The following is a 20,150-nucleotide window of genomic DNA, read 5'->3' on the forward strand; positions in this document are numbered from 1 at the left end:
TCAAGCATGTTTTCAGGAATAAAGCAATCATATTTATAATTGAATCTACAGCTTTACTGTCGTTCATTACACTATTCTTTTGTCGAAGAATATTTAGAACTGCTCTTTTTCGTTTGACGGAAGGGTGTAGAACACCATGTTAGGCCACTTCCAGATTTGAACATAACTGAAAGAGTTGGATATTCATTCTCAGTGTCACCTTCTGACAAATTTTCTGGCCCTAGTGTCACTCATTTGATGTATTTCACTTATCTCCGTGACATTATCAACTTCTTCGGTAACTTCAAGACTACCGTTTTTATCTTCATCATATCACAAATTGTACATCGATCTTAGTCGCACAGGTCATCTGGATTATCAGTGTTTATAATCCTTTCAAACTACTGCGCACCGTAACGCTTGTCCACATTTACGCTCAGAGGTACAATCTACGAATGCCGCAAATGAAAATAACAACAAAGAGAAGTTATAAATTCACTGTCGTAATTTTTTTCCTATCACAATAACGAAAATACAAGTACAGCAAGACAACAATGTTGGGGACAATATAAATTTTATTGCTTCTGTATGGAGTAACAAAGTAAATGAAATTCTGTCTCCTACAAATTTCATAGTTAACGCTATGAACAGGGACAGTAAGAAGAACACCCATATGAAACATTCAAAATAAATTTAAAAAGGGATAATGATATTTAAGTACAGGATGATTATAATTAAAGTTAAACATTCAAACCGCTGTAGAAATAACAACACTTTTCAGAATGGCGTCAAGTTGCAACGGAATATTGTCAAAAAATGGTTCAAATGGCTCTGAGCACTATGGGAATTAACATCTGTAGTCATCAGTCCCCTAGAACTTAGAACTACTTAAACCTAACTAACCTAAGGACATCACACACATCCATGCCCGAGGCAGGATTCAAACCTGCGACCGCAGCGATCACGCGGATCCAGACTGAAGTGCCTAGAACCGCACGGTCACAACGGCCGGCCGGAATATTATCGGAGAAGGAGACAAATGTATGGCAGAAGAAAAAAAAATAGTGTGAAAATTGATGAGCAGATGGCGCTGAATGTGACAGAATACGTAAATGAAAACACCTGCCATCCGCACGATACAGTGAAGTTGGTAGAAACACACCGGATACACGGCTTTTCCTCCTTTCGCGTCTGCGACGTTCGTCATGACTGTCTCAATGCAGGATCGCGCTCTGCTTGTAAAGCTGTATTACAAGAACATGACTGTGCACACGTCGCTCTGCAGAAGTTCCGGCCACTGAATGGTCTGAAAGAAGGCGATGGTCCGATGACTGCCATGGGTCTGGAGAAAATGATTTTGAAATTAGGAAAGACGGGTTCTTTTGGTGTGCAACCTGGTAGAAGGAGGAAACGAACTGATTCGACGACAGTGGAATCAGTGACCACAGAAATTCAGGAGGAGACGAGTGGTGGTGTGCACACGTGTAGTGCACGTAGAATTGCCCGAATATTGGACGTACCCGTGAGCACGGTGCGTAAAATCCTACAAAACATCCTTCTTTGCTATCCGTTCTAAATTACCCATGTGCACGAGTTGCTTCCTGTTGACTTCCCAGCAAGAGAGACCTTTCATTTAGAATTTCTTGATCGCATGGAAGTGGACAATGATTTGCCATGGAATATTTTGTGGACAGATAAAGCCCACTTCCATCTGACAGGATATTTCAATACACAGAAATGTCGAATATGGGCAAACGGTAAATCCACACGCAAATAAACCAGTAATACTTCATCCTGAAAAGGTCACTGTGTGGTGAGGATTTACGGCATCATTTATCATAGGGCCATATTTTTTCGAAGAGACAGGTGCTTCCGGTCCTGTTACCTGTACCGTCACTGGTAACCGCTATGAGTGTCTTTTGCACAACCACATCATTCCAGCTCTCCAACAGCGTGGATGTGTTGGTGGGATCACTTTTATGCGAGATGGCACGCCTTCGCACATTTCAAATCCAGTTAAGCAGCTGCTGAAGCGCCATTTCGGAATTGCTAGAATTATCAGCCGCCATTTACCTACAGCCTGGCGGTCCCTATCACCTGATCTTAATCCGTGTGACTTCTGGCTGTGGTGCTACCTGAAAGATGTTGTGTTCAGTGTCCGGATTGCAAACGTAGCTGCATTGAAGACACGCATGGAGCAATACATTCTGAACGTGACCGTGGGAACGATCAGTTGTGGAACATGCTGTTTCTCGAATTCAAATTGTTGCAGAAAATGGTGGACAGCATGTTGAACATATTTTGCGCCAGTCATACGGAAATTAATAATCATATTTGAATCTGATTTATGCTTTTTATGCTGTTTTTGGCCTCAGGACAATTAAAGACCGATTTTTCCCATCCGATGTGATATGACCTTGGCATGGTGGACGGGCTTACATAATTAATAGTATCGCATCTGTACACCCATGCGCACTGAGTAGTACTTATTTTTTAACGTCAAACGTAAACCTTAGATATTGTTGTATGGTTCATTTGTCATTTGTAGTCGACCACTATTAAATTATGGTGCTTACAGCGCCATCCATTGCTACGTTTTGTAATTATTTATTTTTCTTCTGCCATACGCTTTCCCCCTTCTCCGATAATATTCCGTTGGAATTTAACATCATTCTGACCAGTGCTGTCATTTCTAAGCTGTTTGAAAGTTTAACTTGAATTATAATCACCTTGTATATTAAGGGAAAAATGCTAATGGGTATATAACGAACAACCGCATAGACATTCAAATTGTAAGCATGATTTGGAGTATAAATATGCGAGAAAAATTGTAATTGAGGTAATTCCTGTATCCTAACTGATAGCGGAACGGTTAATTACACCTGCAGTGCCACGTACTGACCCTTAAGATAATGCACCGTTGGTAAATAAATTGAGGTGTTTTTGCTGCTGGGTGGCTGTAGTAATGAGTCTGAAGATTGGTTTGTTGTAGTGATGCAACTTATTCTCTCCTGTACAAGTCTGTTCACCACTGCATAGCTACTGAATCCTAAGTCCACATGAACCTATTCACAGCTTTGACCTGCCACTCCCATTTTTACCCCTAATAAATTGTTAGCTGACGCCCCAGTGTGAGACCTACAAACTAATGTCTTCCTGAAGTAAAGCTTTGCGTTAAAGTTCATTCCTTCCTATTTCGAAATAGTACCCCTTCAGTCGTTACCTAATCTACAAATATTCGTCAGATATACAGGCTCACGTACGTCGTTATCGGGGGCGTGCGCTCATGTCTGGTGCCTGAGTTGCCTCAAACATAATATTTTTAAGTTATACTTGTGAGCAGGTAAAATTGTGAAATAAGGAGATAACTCAGTTTCTTGAAACGTTTTTAGTTTCCACTAAAACTGTGCCACCATTGAGGTTTCGTTTCCCTAGCCAAGTACGTCCATATGATAGAGAAAGCGCTGTGTTCCGTATGCCGCCCTGTCATCTTTACTTTGAGTAACAGTGTTCAGCCAATTGCATGGATGAAAGTGGTTCATTACATCAGATACGCAGGCGGTTATTAAATTGAATTTTTTATTTAATCCAACCGACGGCCTTGCCGCAGTGGTAACACCGGTTCCCGTCAGATCACCGAATTTAAGGGCCGTCGAGCTGGGCTAGCATTTGGATGGATGACCATCCGGTCTGCCCAGTGCTGTCGGCAGGTGGGGTGCACTCAGCCCTTGTGAGGCAAACAGAAGAGCTACTTGATTGAGAAGTAGCGGCTCCGGTCTCTTAAACCGACGTACGGGCGGTAGAGCTGTGTGCTGACCACATGCCCCTCCATATGAGCATCCAGTGACGCCTGTCGGCTGAGGATGAAACGGCGGTCGATCGGAACAGTTGGGCCTTCGAAGGCCTGTTCGGACGGAGTTTTTTACTTAATCCAACCTGAGTTCGACGTCCTATACGTACATCGAACTACGCGTAACACTCGATCAAATAGCCTAGGGGGTTAAGACAGCCGACCGAAGTGGCCGTGCGGTTAAAGGCGCTGCAGTCTGGAACCGCAAGACCGCTACGGTCGCAGGTTCGAATCCTGCCTCGGGCATGGATATTTGTGATGTCCTTAGGTTAGTTAGGTTTAACTAGTTCTAAGTTCTAGGGGACTAATGACCTCAGCAGTTGAGTCCCATAGTGCTCAGAGCCATTTGAACCATTTTTTTGGTTAAGACACCTGCTTCCTGGATGGGGAGGCACATCGGCCCTATTCGAGTCCACCCAGCAGATCAACGAGCATAGCCGGTGTTCCGGGCAGCCTGGATGTGGTTTTTAGGTTTTTTACCACATCCCACTACAGCCTGGTACCCACGTTGATATAAGTTTACAGGTCCTTATCAGTCTATCCCAGCCATCATCCATACTGATCAGACACTTGTATCAATTTCATTCATTTAGTTCTCATTACTTGAATTGGATGGCTCTGAGCACTATGGGACTCAACTTCTGAGGTCATCAGTCCCCTAGACTTAGAACTACTTAAACCTAACTAACCTAAGGACATCACACACATCCATGCCCGAGGCAGGATTCGAACCTGGAACCGTAGCGGTCGCGCAGTTCCAGACTGTAGCGCCTAGAACCGCTCGGCCACCCTGGCCGGCATTACTTGAATTATTTCGCTACCTCACCACATATTCTTATAGACGTCCTCCGATATTCAACACTTATACATCATTTTCTATAACGAAATTAGTTTGCCTTGTACCAGCAGTAGTTGTCATACACGGATCTCTCTGCGATCTTCAGACTGCCCATTTACACACGATTTTTCACAATTTTCTGCATACTTAGCTGGGTGATAACGTTCTTGCCTCCCATGCAAGTGGACCCGGGTTCGATACTCGGCCAGGTTGGAGATTTACTGTGCTCGGGGACTGGATGTTGTGTTGTCCTCATCATCATTTCACCCTCATCACCGGCACCCAATGTGGCGTCGAATGAAATAAGACTTGCGCTTGGCGGCCGAATTTTCGCGAATGCGCCCAACTATGCCATACGCTCATTTCCATTTCTTCACCAGTAGATTCACAAAATTATTTCTTCTAAACATTTAGTTTCTATCACGACTGAAATAATTCGTCAAAATTATTCTTTTTTCCACGCTTCTGGGCAGCAATCCAGTCATCACTCTTGGCAACCAGCCACCAACTGACTCTCTCGGTCTCGAAAGGGCGCGCAGTTTACCTAGTATTTCCCGGCCGTTGGCGCGAAACTCTTAGCGTCCAGACACTTCTAGCACGTCTTGAGTAAGAGTATCGTTAATAATACCACTTCAAACCTCAGCAGACTAATACGAGTACGTGTTGTTGAAGCCAGTGCGCAGGCTACGCCACGTTTCCTTCCAAGTTTTTCCAGGTCCATGTCGGCTCCCGCTTTTCTGGCGGACACAGCTATTTTTGACACGCTCCTTGTGGACAGACAGGGTGCTGGGCGGTGCTGTCCGGCTTAGCCGCCTCCCCTGTCGGCCACGATATTCGTAGGCGGCGTCGACGCCGGGCCAGCAGCCACCGCCGGGTACGCGTCCGCGCTGACACCTAATTTATCTTTCATTCGCGCCGCCTGCGGGGGCGGATGGTGGGGGCGGCGATGACGCAGCACGGCCAGAAGAGGCGGCGGCGCTGCTTGCAGCATCACTCAGTTTTTGCTTGCTATACAGCGTCTGCAGCGCAGCACGCAAAGAAACCGGCGAGTTCTGACGCTGAGTCCTACATCTTACTACGAACGTCTGGCTTAATGTCGGGCAGTAAGAGAACCGAGAACCGCAAAATTCTCGATTTGAATCATTTCTCTGCGTAAGCTTCCAATTACTGTTTCCGGTTCACGCTTCTCGGATCTGTCTCAGTTCTCGGCTGTTTATTCTGCGCTGTCCCCGCCCCACTGATGAGTTTTATTATTTGCGTAGTTCGGCTCTGTCTTAATGTTAACTAAATTCGTCGAGTGAAAGAGAGGACGACGCAGCTGATGAAGAAAATGTCGCCTATGGCGATCATTCGCCAGTAAGTGACGCTGTCTGACTGCTTCTCGTAATAACTCTTATTCAGAACTCCTTTTTTTACCATAGTTACAGCGGTTTATTTCTGATACCTATATACAGTCGGCTCTTGAGGCGCTACCGGCCGTTAAATTGCTTCTTATTACTTTCGCTGTTATACACGTTTTTTTCCTCCGAAGTCCAACAACCGCCTCGGAGCTCCCGCCGCCGCGACTCTGGACCTCCATGGAGGGACGTCATCAGCCTCACTGTGTTTGCTCCATGGCGGCCCGCTACTTGCTGCGCCAACGAAAGCCCGCGCCGGTTGCTGGCTCGGTGTTTGAATTATTTGCACATATAAAAACCAAATACTTCCGCATTACTTATGCACATAACTAACAAATCCTATCCTGCAACTCAATTTTATCATTTAATTAGAATTTGTGCTAGGCCAGGGACGATAGATGGCGCATGCAACAGACCACTAGTCGTCTGTTACACAACAATTCGTTTACATCGACGAAAAAGGGAGAAAATTCTCAGATGGGTTCCTTTCCAATTTACCCGTGCCGCCTCTTAATGAAGGAATTCCGGCAACATCGTTGATTTGTTCACATCTTATACAAGGTTGACCATTCCACTGACAGATGTATTCAGGGTCGTCAAAAACAGCCTGAAAATTTGCGAAGGGTGTTGAATTGCAGGTTATGATAAGAAATAACTGTTAAACGAAAAAAGGATACGATGAGCCGCTTCCGAATTAATTAGCATTGAAGTTAGCCAATCAGGTCATTGCTCGCATATGCAAGCGGCCTATCAGATACAGTTAGTGTCAGTCGTTCTCATTTAGCCTACTGACCCGTGTTCAATTTCCGTATCACTCTCTTGTACGATTTTACGTAACCAAACGACGAACAGATTTCGCGACACCGTCTCGGGCAGGCTGCTTAAATTTGCCCTCGCAACGGTCTGATTGGCTAACTTCAATGTTAACTTACTCGGAAACGAAGCAACGTATCGGATTTTGTATTCTTGGTCATTACTTCTCAGCACATCCTACACAGCAAAACCCTTAGAATCTTTTCAGATTTTTTCAGATCACCTTGTGTGCAGAATATATTATATTCGTATAACATCTACATCGGGTTAGGCTGCTAAATATTCTAAGGGCTTTCAAAAATGGTCATGAAACTGGAAGAGGGTAAGGTATTTCTAAGACCAGATCTGATGAAAATAAGTCGTTTAAGAACCAATCTGTATTATTAAATGGACGAAACAGTCGGGCAGTTATAGTTGCAGGTTGCCTGTCTAACGACTTCCAGAGGAAACAAAAATTTTAGTTTCGCTATTTCATATAATTACTGACCGAGTTTAAAAATTTAAAATGTTACCATACTCTACACACATCAAAGAAGTCTTGCATCACCCCGGTTCCCAGAACTCCTGAAGATAGATGTTGACTTTGGATATTCTATCACAGACATAGTCCCTTTGACTGTTCAGAGATGTCAGTAAACTCGCTAAAAGATGTAAACAACCATGCATGAGCAGCACCTATTAGACGGAGTGGGTCCGACAACCGATCCGTTCCAGTCATTCCAACAGAAAGGAGGTACATGGCTCGTGTAGTCTGTATTTCAACCATGCCTAGATTCGGTTCGATCACGTCCGCATTGTTACTTTGTGCTAGGAAGGGCTCTCAACAAGGGAAGTGTCCAGCCGTCTCGGAGTAAACCAAATGTAGGGGAGACAGCAACTGTCGAAGACATGCCTCGCTCAGGCCGCCCAAGAGCTGCTACTGCAGGGGATGACCACTACCTACGGATTATGGCTCGGGGGAACCCTGACAGCAACACCACCATGTTGAATAATGCTTTTCGTGCAGCCACAGGACGTCGTGTTACGACTAAACTTTGCTCAATAGGCTGCCTGATGTGCAACTTCACTTCCAGCGTCCATGATGAGGTCCATCTTTGCAATCACGACACCATGCACAGCGACACAGGTGGGCCCAACAACATGCCGAATGGACCGCTCAGGAATGGCATCACGTTTTCTTCACCGATGAGTGTCGCATATGCCTTCAACCAGACAATCGTCGGAGACGTGTTTGGAGGCAACCCGGTCAGGTTGAACGCCTTACACACACTCCAGCGAGTGTAGCAAGGTGGAGGTTCCATACTACTTTGGGGCGGATGTGGGACCGACGTACGCCGCTGGTGGTCATGGAAGGCGCCGTAACGGCTGTACGATACTTGAATGCCATCCTCTGACCGATTGTGCAAACATATTGGCCGCATGTTGGCGAGGCATTCGTCTTCATGGACGACAATCTGCGCCCCATCATGCACATCTAGTGAATTACTTCTTTCAAGATAACTATATCGCTCGGCTAGAGTGGCCAACATGATATGAACCCTATCGAACATGCCTGGGATAGGTTGAAAAGGGCTGTTTGTGGACGACGTGGCCCATCAACCAGTCTGAGGGATCTACGCCGAATCACGGTTGAGGAGTGGGACAATCTGGACCAATAGTGCCTTGATGAACTTGTGGATAGTATGCCACGACAAAGACAGGCATACATCAATGCAAGAGGACGCGCTACTGGGTACCAGTGTGTACAGAAATTTGGACCACCACCTCTGAAGATCTCGCTGTATTGTGGTACAACATGCAATGTGTGGTTTTCATGAGCAATAACCAGGACGAAATGATACTTATGTTGATCTCCATTCCAATTTTCTGTACAGGTTCCGGAACTCTCGCAACCGAGGTGATGCAAAATATTTTTTAACGTGTGTATTTATTATGTGGTTTTAAGCTAAATGATTAACTCGGTAAGTATGGTATTAAAGTTAAAAGCTGTGTGCATATGTCGAGGCATCGTGACTCATAGCGCGCAATTTACCCAGACTGCATGTATCCAGTGACTTCAAAAAACTTTCCATATAATTTCAGATCTTCTCGAAACTGTTTTCTTGTTGATTACATCCCCTTCCGACACCAATAAAGAAAATAACGAATGGAAAGAGTTTACTGACTACTAGATTTTGGTTACTGATACAATAAAACTTCAGTATCAGGCATGACTTTTTAAAATATTACCTCTTTACTGCCGCATGTATTCGTAACACTTTTTACTAACAGTATCCACATTCACAACAGAATCAACCCACAGAATTATATCGTCGTACGACTCATACTTCAGGGAATATGGCGTCATAAAGACTGAGATTGCCCGCATCTCGTGGTCGTGCGGTAGCGTTCTCGCTTCCCACGCCCGGGTTCCCGGGTTCGATTCCCGGCGGGGTCAGGGATTTTCTCTGCCTCGTGATGGCTGGGTGTTGTGTGCTGTCCTTAGGTTAGTTAGGTTTAAGTAGTTCTAAGTTCTAGGGGACTTATGAACACAGCAGTTGAGTCCCATAGTGCTCAGAGCCATTTGAACCAAAGACTGAGATCCGCGAAATGGATATTCCATACATGGGAGTTTGATTTTCTAGATCCGGCCGTGGCTATGTTACTGGTCGTATGAGAAACAGCAAGAACCTCTGTGCGCCCTCACTCCACCTCCCCCCAACCCTCACAATATGGATAAGTGCCACTAGGCTATTTGACAGTGGCGGTTGGTTCGTTTATGATCAGGCACGTTTACGTCTGTGCGTCTTGCTGCTAGTCACCGTACTGCTACGTTTGCTCCATACGCAAGTAAAAGCAAGGGTGTAGGCGCGTGCGTCTTCCTCAGCTTGTGGGTACATGTGATCCCATTCACACAAGGTTTCTTTGCCCTCGCCGACGCGTTACTCTGGAAAAACGAAGGCGACCGCACACTGGGAAGTCTGCAATCTTTCTCAAACGGTATTACGGAAAATACTGGATGAAAAATTTTTATCCTTTTGTTGTGCGTAATCTTATACATCAACCTCAAGACTAAACTGCCTATACTTTCGTTAATGATGGTAGTTGTTGCGATATTTAGGGATTACGTACGTCACCATTCGAAATTTGAATAATTTGCTATGGAAAATAGGGGTCGCTAAGCGTTGGCGTTTGATGAATGCAAGGTTATATGATGTTGGGTATCAAACCCATCTAACATACTGAATTTTTCTTTGTACTTAGGAGGACATCTGTGTCTCCAATATGTATCACTCTCACTTCTGCCCGCACGCACATCGATTTCGTTAGGGTATGGTGAATTATTCATAATATCCCTCATGTTTCATAAACGGTTAAAGATGTCGAAACAAGTTTGTGGCAAATGGTAGCACACGAAGAGAAGAGTGTTTTGGAACTGCGTTAATACACGAAACTTTCGTATATATAACATCAGAAATACCAACAAATTTTTTAAAAATTTCCATTCATATCGAACAATTACATCATTTTATTGATTTTCATAAAATATAAGTTAATTAACATGTATTTAGCTATTTTTATGAAGATGCACATCTTCTTGCTTCTAATTACAAATTACATGCAAAATTCCAGTTTTAGTTACTAATGTATGTTCTTAGTAATCGATATTATATAAAAGATTATTAATAAAGCTTGTTTAAACTAAAGAAAAAAACATGTAAACTTACTAACAGTCGTTTATAAAATATCGATAATTACGGAATATCTTTACAATTAACTGTGTAACTTTGCATGCAATATGTAATTAGAAACAAGATGGGCATTTTCATAAAAGTAATGATTACATATGTGTTGATTAGCGTGCATTTTATGTATTTCAAATTTAAATTTTGAAAGTAATAGAATTGAATGAAAAAAATGAGTTTGAGAAAAGGACTAAGGCAGTGTTGGAATAACCTATCCACTGATTACCTATTTAGCAGTCTCTGATGCTACTGAGTGGACCACACAGCCTGTCTGAAAATGCCGCCTTCGTTGTTTGTATGCTGTACGCATTTGTCAGGAACTGTGGACAACCAGTCGTCTTAATTCTTTCTTTTAAACTGGTAGAATTGACGAATCAGTCCGCAGCTCGTGGTCGTGCGGTAACGTTCTCGCTTCCCACACCCGAGTTCCTGGGTTCGATTCCCGGCGGGGCAGCGATTTTCTTTGCCTCGTGATGACTGGGTGTTGTGCGATGTCCTTAGGTTAGTTAGGTTTAAGTAGTTCTAAGTTCTAGGGGACTGATGACCGTGGATGTTAAGTCCCATAGTGCTCAGAGCCATTTGAACCATTTTTGACGAGTCACAAACAAGGAAAAGAACCATAATTCTCCACAAATTCTATATGTTTCTCATTAGGAGATACAACCCTAGTGCTAAGGGAAAGGCGTGCAAAATACTGGATCTTTCAACTATCAGCGACACTCAAACAAACCAATAAACGGAGAGCACGGCGGACTTGCGCAAGACTGTTTCACGTGTCTCACCGACGGAGGCTGCGAGACTGCTGCGCATGCACACGGCGGCCCGTACGCACACATCAGAGGCATGCGTAACTTCGCAGCGCTGCATGCAGTCCCTTGCCTCTACGTGCAGCAGCGCAAGCGCCAAGTGCACACGGGAAGTCGCGCAGGCGCAAACGCACCTTAAGCCGTTAGACTAGATGGCGGCCGTGGACTCGGGGCAGAGTCAGTGGCTACTTCCACTGAAGTCGCGACTTGGAGTCCTGCGTTGATTTGATTGTACGGAGTACACCCTCTATATGGAATATAACGATAGTGTCAATCAGCGTCAGATTTGTTTGATGTATGTTCATGTACCAGAGCAAGTTGTGATGGAAATGACACTTAAAAGTTTAAGAGTAATTCCGCAATGAGTAGATTCAAAAGGAAAAATGATTGCAGAAATTTAAGTACAGTTTGGTTCAAATGGCTGAAATTGCTCTAAGCACTATGGCACTTAACATCTGAGGTCACCAGTCCCCTAGACTTAGAACTACGTAAACCAAACTAACCTAAGGACATCACACACATCCATGAATACTCTTTCCTAAGCTAGCTGGATTTCATCCTATGCCCCTTGGTTCCACTGCACCCAATGACAGAAAATATGTAGCTTTAATAGCAATTTTTTTAAATTGTATATTAGTCAACAGTACGAAATACAAATCACTAAGCAATAAAAAATACATTAACACGATCCGATTTATTATAATTCACATCAGAGTTGTATAAGAGATTTTAAAAGTTAATTTCTTATTCCTAAACTTTAAAGAATTTACTCAGTGTCATTTCTTGTTGATTATACAGGGTGAAAACGATATAAGGTACGAAAATTATACAGATGGTACATCTCAGTAGACATTAAAAAAAAGTAGCCTAATGAAATATCGTTGTATCACGTTCTTTATTTTTGTATCCCTAAAAGATATTTCTAGGTTTGATAGTAGACGCATATCACATTGCCAACTAATGACACACCGGCCTTGCTTGTGTATTACCGGCATCGACTCAGCGGTCAGAGAAAGGTAACGGACGAGCAAGACCAATGTAAACATTGCATGAGTACAACGACGCGGTGGGTGGCTAGGTACAACCGAAATAAACGGTGTAAACTGTCATTTGATTGTCAAGAACGTGTAAGCCGTTTCAAGTAAACACTGAATTGGGTATAACCAGACGTTTTCTCTTCTGCGCAATTGGCATAACGAAGATCGTGATAGTAAAGAAAAGCTGACATCAAATACAATGTGTTTCCCTTGGCACAAAATCGACCAATTACCGCGTAATTTGTTGTACGTTAACTACACTCAACCGTTTTCTCTTTTCACAACAAAATCACAACGAAAATTAAATTCTGATTATTTTCCTTTTCTACAACAGCACCGTAACGGAAATGAAATGTTCGATACTTTGTTTTCTGTTACACAAATACTATGATAAGAGGTCAAAATGCCCACCATTCGATTAGACACACGTTTCATTACGGCGAACCCAGTTTCGTTGCACTCTTCCACACACATGCACATTTCGTTTATGGTATTGGGAGCATCAAAAATCCTCTGTGTTAGTTCGTCCAAATCATTTACTTCATGAGCATAAATAAGTTCCTTCATATGGCCCCAAAAGTAAAAATCCAATGGATTTAAAGCGGTAAAGCGTGCTGTATGTCTACGTGGACCAAAACGTCCTATCCACTGTCCTGGAAATCGTTTACTTAGAAATCTTCGTATTCTGTGACCAATGTGGGGTGGGACAACATCACTCGCATGTTATAACGTACGGCTAAAGGAATATTTTCTAGTGACGTTCGTAGCAGTGTTTCCTCTGGAGAGGTACGGTAATTTTTACAAGTCAGTCATGCAGGTGACACATAAGGCCCAATATTGTAACCTCGATTGTACCTGCCCACACATTTACGGAAAAGCGAAGCTGAAAATATGTTGCTACTACTTGCCGCGGATTGCGTACACTCCATGAGTGCATGTTACGGACATTAGTTATTCCGCTTATCTGTGACCAGTATTTTGTTTAGAAAATCACACTGCACACATACTAACAAAAAACACTCTGAGAATTGTCGTCGTGGAAGGAATTGTTGCTCTCCTAACGCTCGTACATGTTGAATGTGCTAAAGCTACAGACGCTCCTTTTTCAAAGTGCGATAAACGGCAGTCTGCAGTACACCCACTTGGCGGGAGATGCTTCTACCACTCTGACTAGGATCTTCGTGGATGCGGTCCAGGATTCGTTCTTCAGCTTCCAGGGCACGCTCTTCGCTCACCTCCTGTGCGGGGTAGTAAAGAGCCAGTATCTCTCAATATATGCAAATTTCTGTCACGATTTATTTAATAACAAAACGAAAGCAAGTCAGAATATACAATACATTTCACATACAGAATTAAATGTAAAAAGATAAAGAAGATAATTTTAATTGCTGCTTCTGAACTGCAAATTAATCGAGTAAAAGTACAGATTTATGATGATACAAACCTTTGGTGAACACCAAAAGATGTCGATAGTGCAGGAGGTCTTAATTGTGGAAAGTGCTCGAAAAATTAGCACAGCTGCCCTCAAACGCCTTTTTCCCCGACATAAATGAAAAGAATATCGCATAGTTCAGCGACAGTAAATCTCCTCTCGATCCTAACGTTTAACCAAGTTGCAGTAACGTCTGCGTAGGTAACTCGACGACTGCAGATTATCGGCGCATTACAGTCACAACCACGCAGGCCGTTGTTGTCTAAGTGTTTGCGACTAGCGCTCGCGATGTCAATACGCGCAGCGGTAATTAACATTAACCGATTGTTTACGTAAGTGCACGCATGTTGGGAGAGGGGGCGGTGTTTTGACCCTGTTTAACGAATTCTGCTAGTCTACCGTGCGTAATATTTCCACAAGTCACGTCAAATCCCGGTGCTCTATCCCGTGTCTACTTTTGCAAAAACATCGTCCCGAGATGAACTGCTTTTCTTTCTGGGACAAACATGTTGAAAAGTCCCCTTAGAAAAATTTAAATGACTGTGCTTAAACTGACACACAATATTTTTGGCGCAACGCAATCTGACTTTTAATAATCCCTACAAAAGAATGGCCCTGACTAACAATAACCTATACTTTTCATGAATCACTTACCTCACAAAAATCTTCGTTACTCAAACTACTGCAATACAGCGAGCGCCAATACTGCCAGCTAAATAAAAGATGCTAACTACTAAAGTCACTAACTACTGATAGGCATAGTTAGCAAATGAAAGATTTTGATAGAGAGCAAACAATGTATTTACCTTAATAGTGTTCAAAAGTCATCCACCACCGCTGGCGGCTCACCTCCAACTAAGCAACGCTACGTGCTGTTAACATCCAACTGCCCAACACTACAACAGCGAACATTACAACAATGCTAACCAGACACAGACTGCACACAGCACAGTCAGTGATTGTCATACAGAGCGCTACGAGGCGTTACAAATATAAAAACCTAAACAGCCTACTTACAATGTTACTAAACGTCTTAAATCGGATACTTGTGTTCTACTAACGGGGTTGTTTTGGCAACTTATACCGTTTACACACTGTATTTTGATCATGTCTGGCAGAACTTCCTCTGTCGTTTTGACTTTTTTATTACGATTTTTTACTTAAAATGATGGCCTAACACATTCACATATTTTATGAATATTTTCCAACTAATTTACTCGACACGCTTTATTTCGCATTCATGAGTATGTCATTTTGAAGCATTAACTCAAAACAGATGGCATCCACAATCATATCAATACTATAAAAATATGCACTTTGCATATAGTAATGAAATATGCCCATCTCTTAAGTATCAGAGCAATTTAGCTTAAAAATATATTGAGTAGACGAGTATCGATTGTCTAAGATACGATACGTTTAGTGTACTTTCATTCAAGTTTAACTCGTACAGCACGAAGCGTCATAAAATTCACCGCACTAGTAGTATGAGGAATTAATATTTTACAATACTGTCCCCTCTCTGAAAAAATTCAGCAGGCGCTCATGGCCTGGCAGAATGGGAAAAAATCTCTGTCAGGCGTAATGTCTCGTACATTGCCGTGAGTCATGTATATTCCAGATTTGAGGAGAAATGAAGGCAGTTTGTAGAGCACTATACTGCGATTTTTACACGGCTAATTATTGAGCTCGAATGAAACAACGAGTTTACTATTACCAGTCACAATTTATTTATTTTCACGAATAGTTTCTGAGATGGAAACCTCCAACATCAGGTGGATCTATGCGAATGAAACATCCTTATTATGTATTGACTTACGACTTTGGGGTAACTTGTGCCACTATATCCAAGGGTCACAGCCTCCTTTTCCTGCCATATTATATCACATGGACTATCACGTAATATATTTCTGAGCTCGAGGGTACACGAACTCAAGTGCGGGAGCTGCGAGAAGGAATTCATCAGCCAAACAGGTAGAAACTACTTTACATGGTGTAAAGAACGCACAGAGTAACAAGTCAGCCTGTGGCGAACGTATGAACGCCACTGGGCACACTATGAGTGGCATCCAAGCAGATTTAAAAATTCTGCATAATGAACAAAAAGGTGCTCTACTCAGCGTCCTCAAAGAAATTGATTTCTATGCCGTCCGGATACATAACTGCATGAACACCCTAAATGAACTACTCGGGTTCCATCCCAGCACCGATTTTGGCATCTTTAGAGTTTCGGTGTGGCCCAGTACTTCTGAATGCTGTCTTGGAGCACGATAGCTCATTACAATTGCTTCCACGCTTGCTAGGGGAACTGTGCTTCACGTCGATAGCAATCTCGCGGCCAGCCGATGTCAACACATGTCGGCATTGCCTGCCTTTGCCACTGCCGATGGCCACCCAGAGTTCACTCAGCTGATGACGTCACGTAGACTACTTCCACTACTCTTACAACAGGAGTCATAAAGGTTTAATTCCCTCTTTATACCACTGTTTGCTTTCTTACATTTTTATTCACGTCACCTTACGTTTATATCTCATGCTTGCAAGCTTATTGTATATCTTCTTTACTTCGGTAAATTGTCGTTGATAATATTACATAACGTACAAAGTTGTATGGCAGTTGCGATGTCGTGTGCCGCTGTTCATGTAGTGCATTGTGATATAAGTGTGTACATATTGCGTATAAGCGCATTTTATATTGTTTAAATAATTTTTACGTTTTTAACTTTTACCTTACACAGTATAACACACTGACGCAAGAAAATAGCAGCAGTAAAGGGTAATTAATGTAGAGGAATGAAATTTCAAGAATACATTTGTCTAGGTAATATATTTAAGTGATTAACGTTGCAAGATCACAGGTTAAAGTAAACGACAGATAAGCCACTGCAAATGTCAAATGCTGGTACATTAATAATCGATGTAGCCGCCGAATTGCAAGCGTACCAAAGTGCTTACATTGTGATGTACAGGTGCCAGATGTTTGTTTGTGACATGGAGTTGCATGCCCGTTGTACTTACTCATTCAGTACAGGGACAGTTAAGGCTGTTTGTTGATAGCGCTGGAACTGTCGTTTGTTGATATACCATATGTGATTGATATGAGACAGATTTACTGATTGAATGGGCTACAATAACGATATGTGGGCGAGCGTTATCCTGTTGGACAACAACCCCTGGAAGGCTGTTCATGAATCGCACCACAACAGGTAGAATCACCGGACTGACGTACAAATTCGCAGTGACGGTGCTAAGGACAACCACGACAGTGAAACTTCCTGGCAGATTAAAACTGTGTGATGGCCCGAAACTCAAACTCGGGACTTTGCCTTTCGCGGGCAAGTGCTCTACCAACTGAGCTACCCAAGCAAGATTCACGCCCCGTCTTCACCGCTTTAATTCCGCCAGTACCTCGCCTCCTACCTTCCAACCTTATTCTGGAACCACGAGAGCACTCCTGCTGTCTTACGAAGTCGTGCCCCAAACCATAACTCGTGGTGTGTCCAGCATGCAGACAGGTGGGTTGAAGGCCCTCAACTGGCCACTATCTAACCAACACACGGCCAGCACTGACATTTAGGCAGAACCAGATTTCATCACAAAATACAACAGCTCTCGCTTGACAGCATCGAAGTCGCAAACGGCGGTGGTTCGGTGGCAGTGGAATGCACGCTACAAGGCGTTTGGCCGTGTAGCAGTTGGTTGTGTCGCTGTGGTGTCGACTGCTGTTCACATTTCCGCTGCAGATGCTGTACAATGCGCTAGAGCCATACACCGAGCACGAAGTTTTCCCTCTCGGTAGTGGCACGTGGCCGTCCTGACACCGGTCTTCCTGCGACAGTTCGTTCTTGTAACGACTGCTGCCGTCAATGTTGTACAGTAACCATCCTCCTGCCAAGTCTTTCTGAAATATCGTCGAAGGAACATACATCTCCTCATACCCCTATTACACGACCTCGTTGAAAGTCAGTGAGCTGTTGACAATGGTGTCTTTGTCGCCTTAAAACCATTCTTGACTAACATTAACTCACGACGTCCAGTCTCACAGGTAACTAACGTTCACGACCATATCAGCGTGTGTTTAAGGCAAACCTGATTTTCTTTCTCATAGCTGTGCTGCTAGTGCCCATGTTACGCGACTGGCGCGAATTTTGCGTACATATCATCTTTCAGATGATTAAATATACCTATCTACTTTCGCTTTTTCTGTATTTCTTTTTTTTTTCTTTCTCGGGACCTTAGTCCCGCTTCAACGCGGGGTCGGCCGTGTTAATATGATTTGGCAGCGTTAGTTGCATAGGGTGGCCGGATGCTTTTCTTGCCGCCACCCTGAACCCCCCCCCCCCTCCCCAAGGACGGAATTAGTGTACCTCAGCTGTCTGCGTCTAGTGGAAGCCTTGGAATAGCGCGAAGGTGTTCAGATGCCTGCGAGTCGCATAACTGAGGCGGAGCGTGGGGACCAGCCCGGTATTCACCTAGCGGAATGTGGAAAACTGCCTGAAAAGCACATCCAGGCTGGCCAACACACCTATCCTCATCGTTAATCCGCCGGGTGGATTCGATCCGGAGTCGGTCCGCCTACCTGCGTCCAGGAAGCAGCTCATTAGCGCTCTCGGCTGCCCTGGCGAGTTCCTATCAACTTTCGTTTATATCGCACAAATCCTTCTTGGTGTTGAGATTTTACTTTCGTCAGTGTATATTACGTTCTTTTATAACTCGTGAAATGAGCAGATCTGTAGCTATTACACAAAAAAATGGTTCAAATGGCTCTGAGCACTATGGGACTTAACATCTATGGTCATCAGTCCCCTAGAACTTAGAACTACTTAAACCTAACTAACCTAAGGACATCACACAACACCCAGTCATCACGAGGCAGAGAAAATCCCTGCCCCGCCGGGAATCGAACCCGGGAACCCGGGCGTGGGAAGCGAGAACGCTACCGCACGACCACGAGATGCGGGCAGCTATTACACATATTAAATGTATTTTATACCTTTAAACATGTACATTTTACCACATTTTACGAACTATAATACGTGTTCATCTCTAGATCCACTAGCATAGACATAATATATGCAAGCTGAATCACCTAAAACTTGCGACGCAAATATTGCTGGAATGGAAAGTGATATTGATCTGCCGTTTTCATAAAATAGATTGATAGTCAGGGGCTCATATGTTAGCGAATCAGCCCATTGTAAATAACACTTAGAAAGTGTATTTTTTGTGCAAACATACGCGTTTTTAAATGGAACGACGCCTATCGATATTAACGAACTAAATGTAGGATAAATTAGAATGTCAATGGTGTTTGTTGGGAGATTCTAGTGCGAGTCGTTTACAGGATATCTTATTTTGAAAACTTTCCACACCGACAGTCGTTTGTGTCATTGAGCCTGCGTACTTGCAAGGTACGATGTTGTTATATTTACTTTCAGTCTGCTAGTGTTTTCCTTGAGTGCACTGCGGCTTGCTAATCATTTAGTGTGTGACCGAGTAGTAGATTGTAAGTGTACAGTGCAATATAACAATGCAGGAAAAGCTGACATGCTCATAGTGTATGGAAGAGTGCATTTTGTTCTCGTGTGGTGTGTGCGGCAAGATATCCCAACAGGAAATTATTGTCAACCTCTTCAACCACTTACGTGAAGGTGGTAGTATAACATCTAGACAACGTAACAGAAGAAAACAAGTGAATACAGAAGAGGGGGAAATTTATGTTCTTGCTGCTGTTGCGTTGATGCGTACGTTAGTTCCAGCGCTGTCGTACGAGGAAGTGGCATGAGTCAGTCAAGTGTCCCACGCTTTTTCCGTCGACATAGGTTCTATCCCTGTCATATCACTCCATCAAGCGCTGCATGGAAATGATTAAGAGAACTTCTCTGCATGGGCATTACGGCATGATAATTAAGATGTGCTACGTATCTTGCATAGTGATGAAGCCATATTTATCAAACACGGCCAGGTAAACCGACGAAACATTCACTGTTGGTCTGTTGACAGTCCCCGTTGGCTTCATCGGGTGGAACGTCAACATCCATGGAGTCTAAACGTGTGGTGTGGGGCCCGATTTTATACAGACAGAACACTGAAGGCGCACCAAGTATCACAGCCTCCTAACAGATCATCTTCCACGGATGCTAGAAGACGTACCTCTGCAGACTGGGAGGAACTTGGGAAACCAACATGATGGCTGTCCAGCTCATAATGCACTACAGCATATCTTCACGAATTATTTCCAAACGTTGGATTGGACACAGGGGACGTGTACCT

The sequence above is a fragment of the Schistocerca serialis genome, chromosome 9 (assembly GCF_023864345.2).
Source record: "Schistocerca serialis cubense isolate TAMUIC-IGC-003099 chromosome 9, iqSchSeri2.2, whole genome shotgun sequence".
Lineage (NCBI taxonomy): Eukaryota > Metazoa > Arthropoda > Insecta > Orthoptera > Acrididae > Schistocerca > Schistocerca serialis.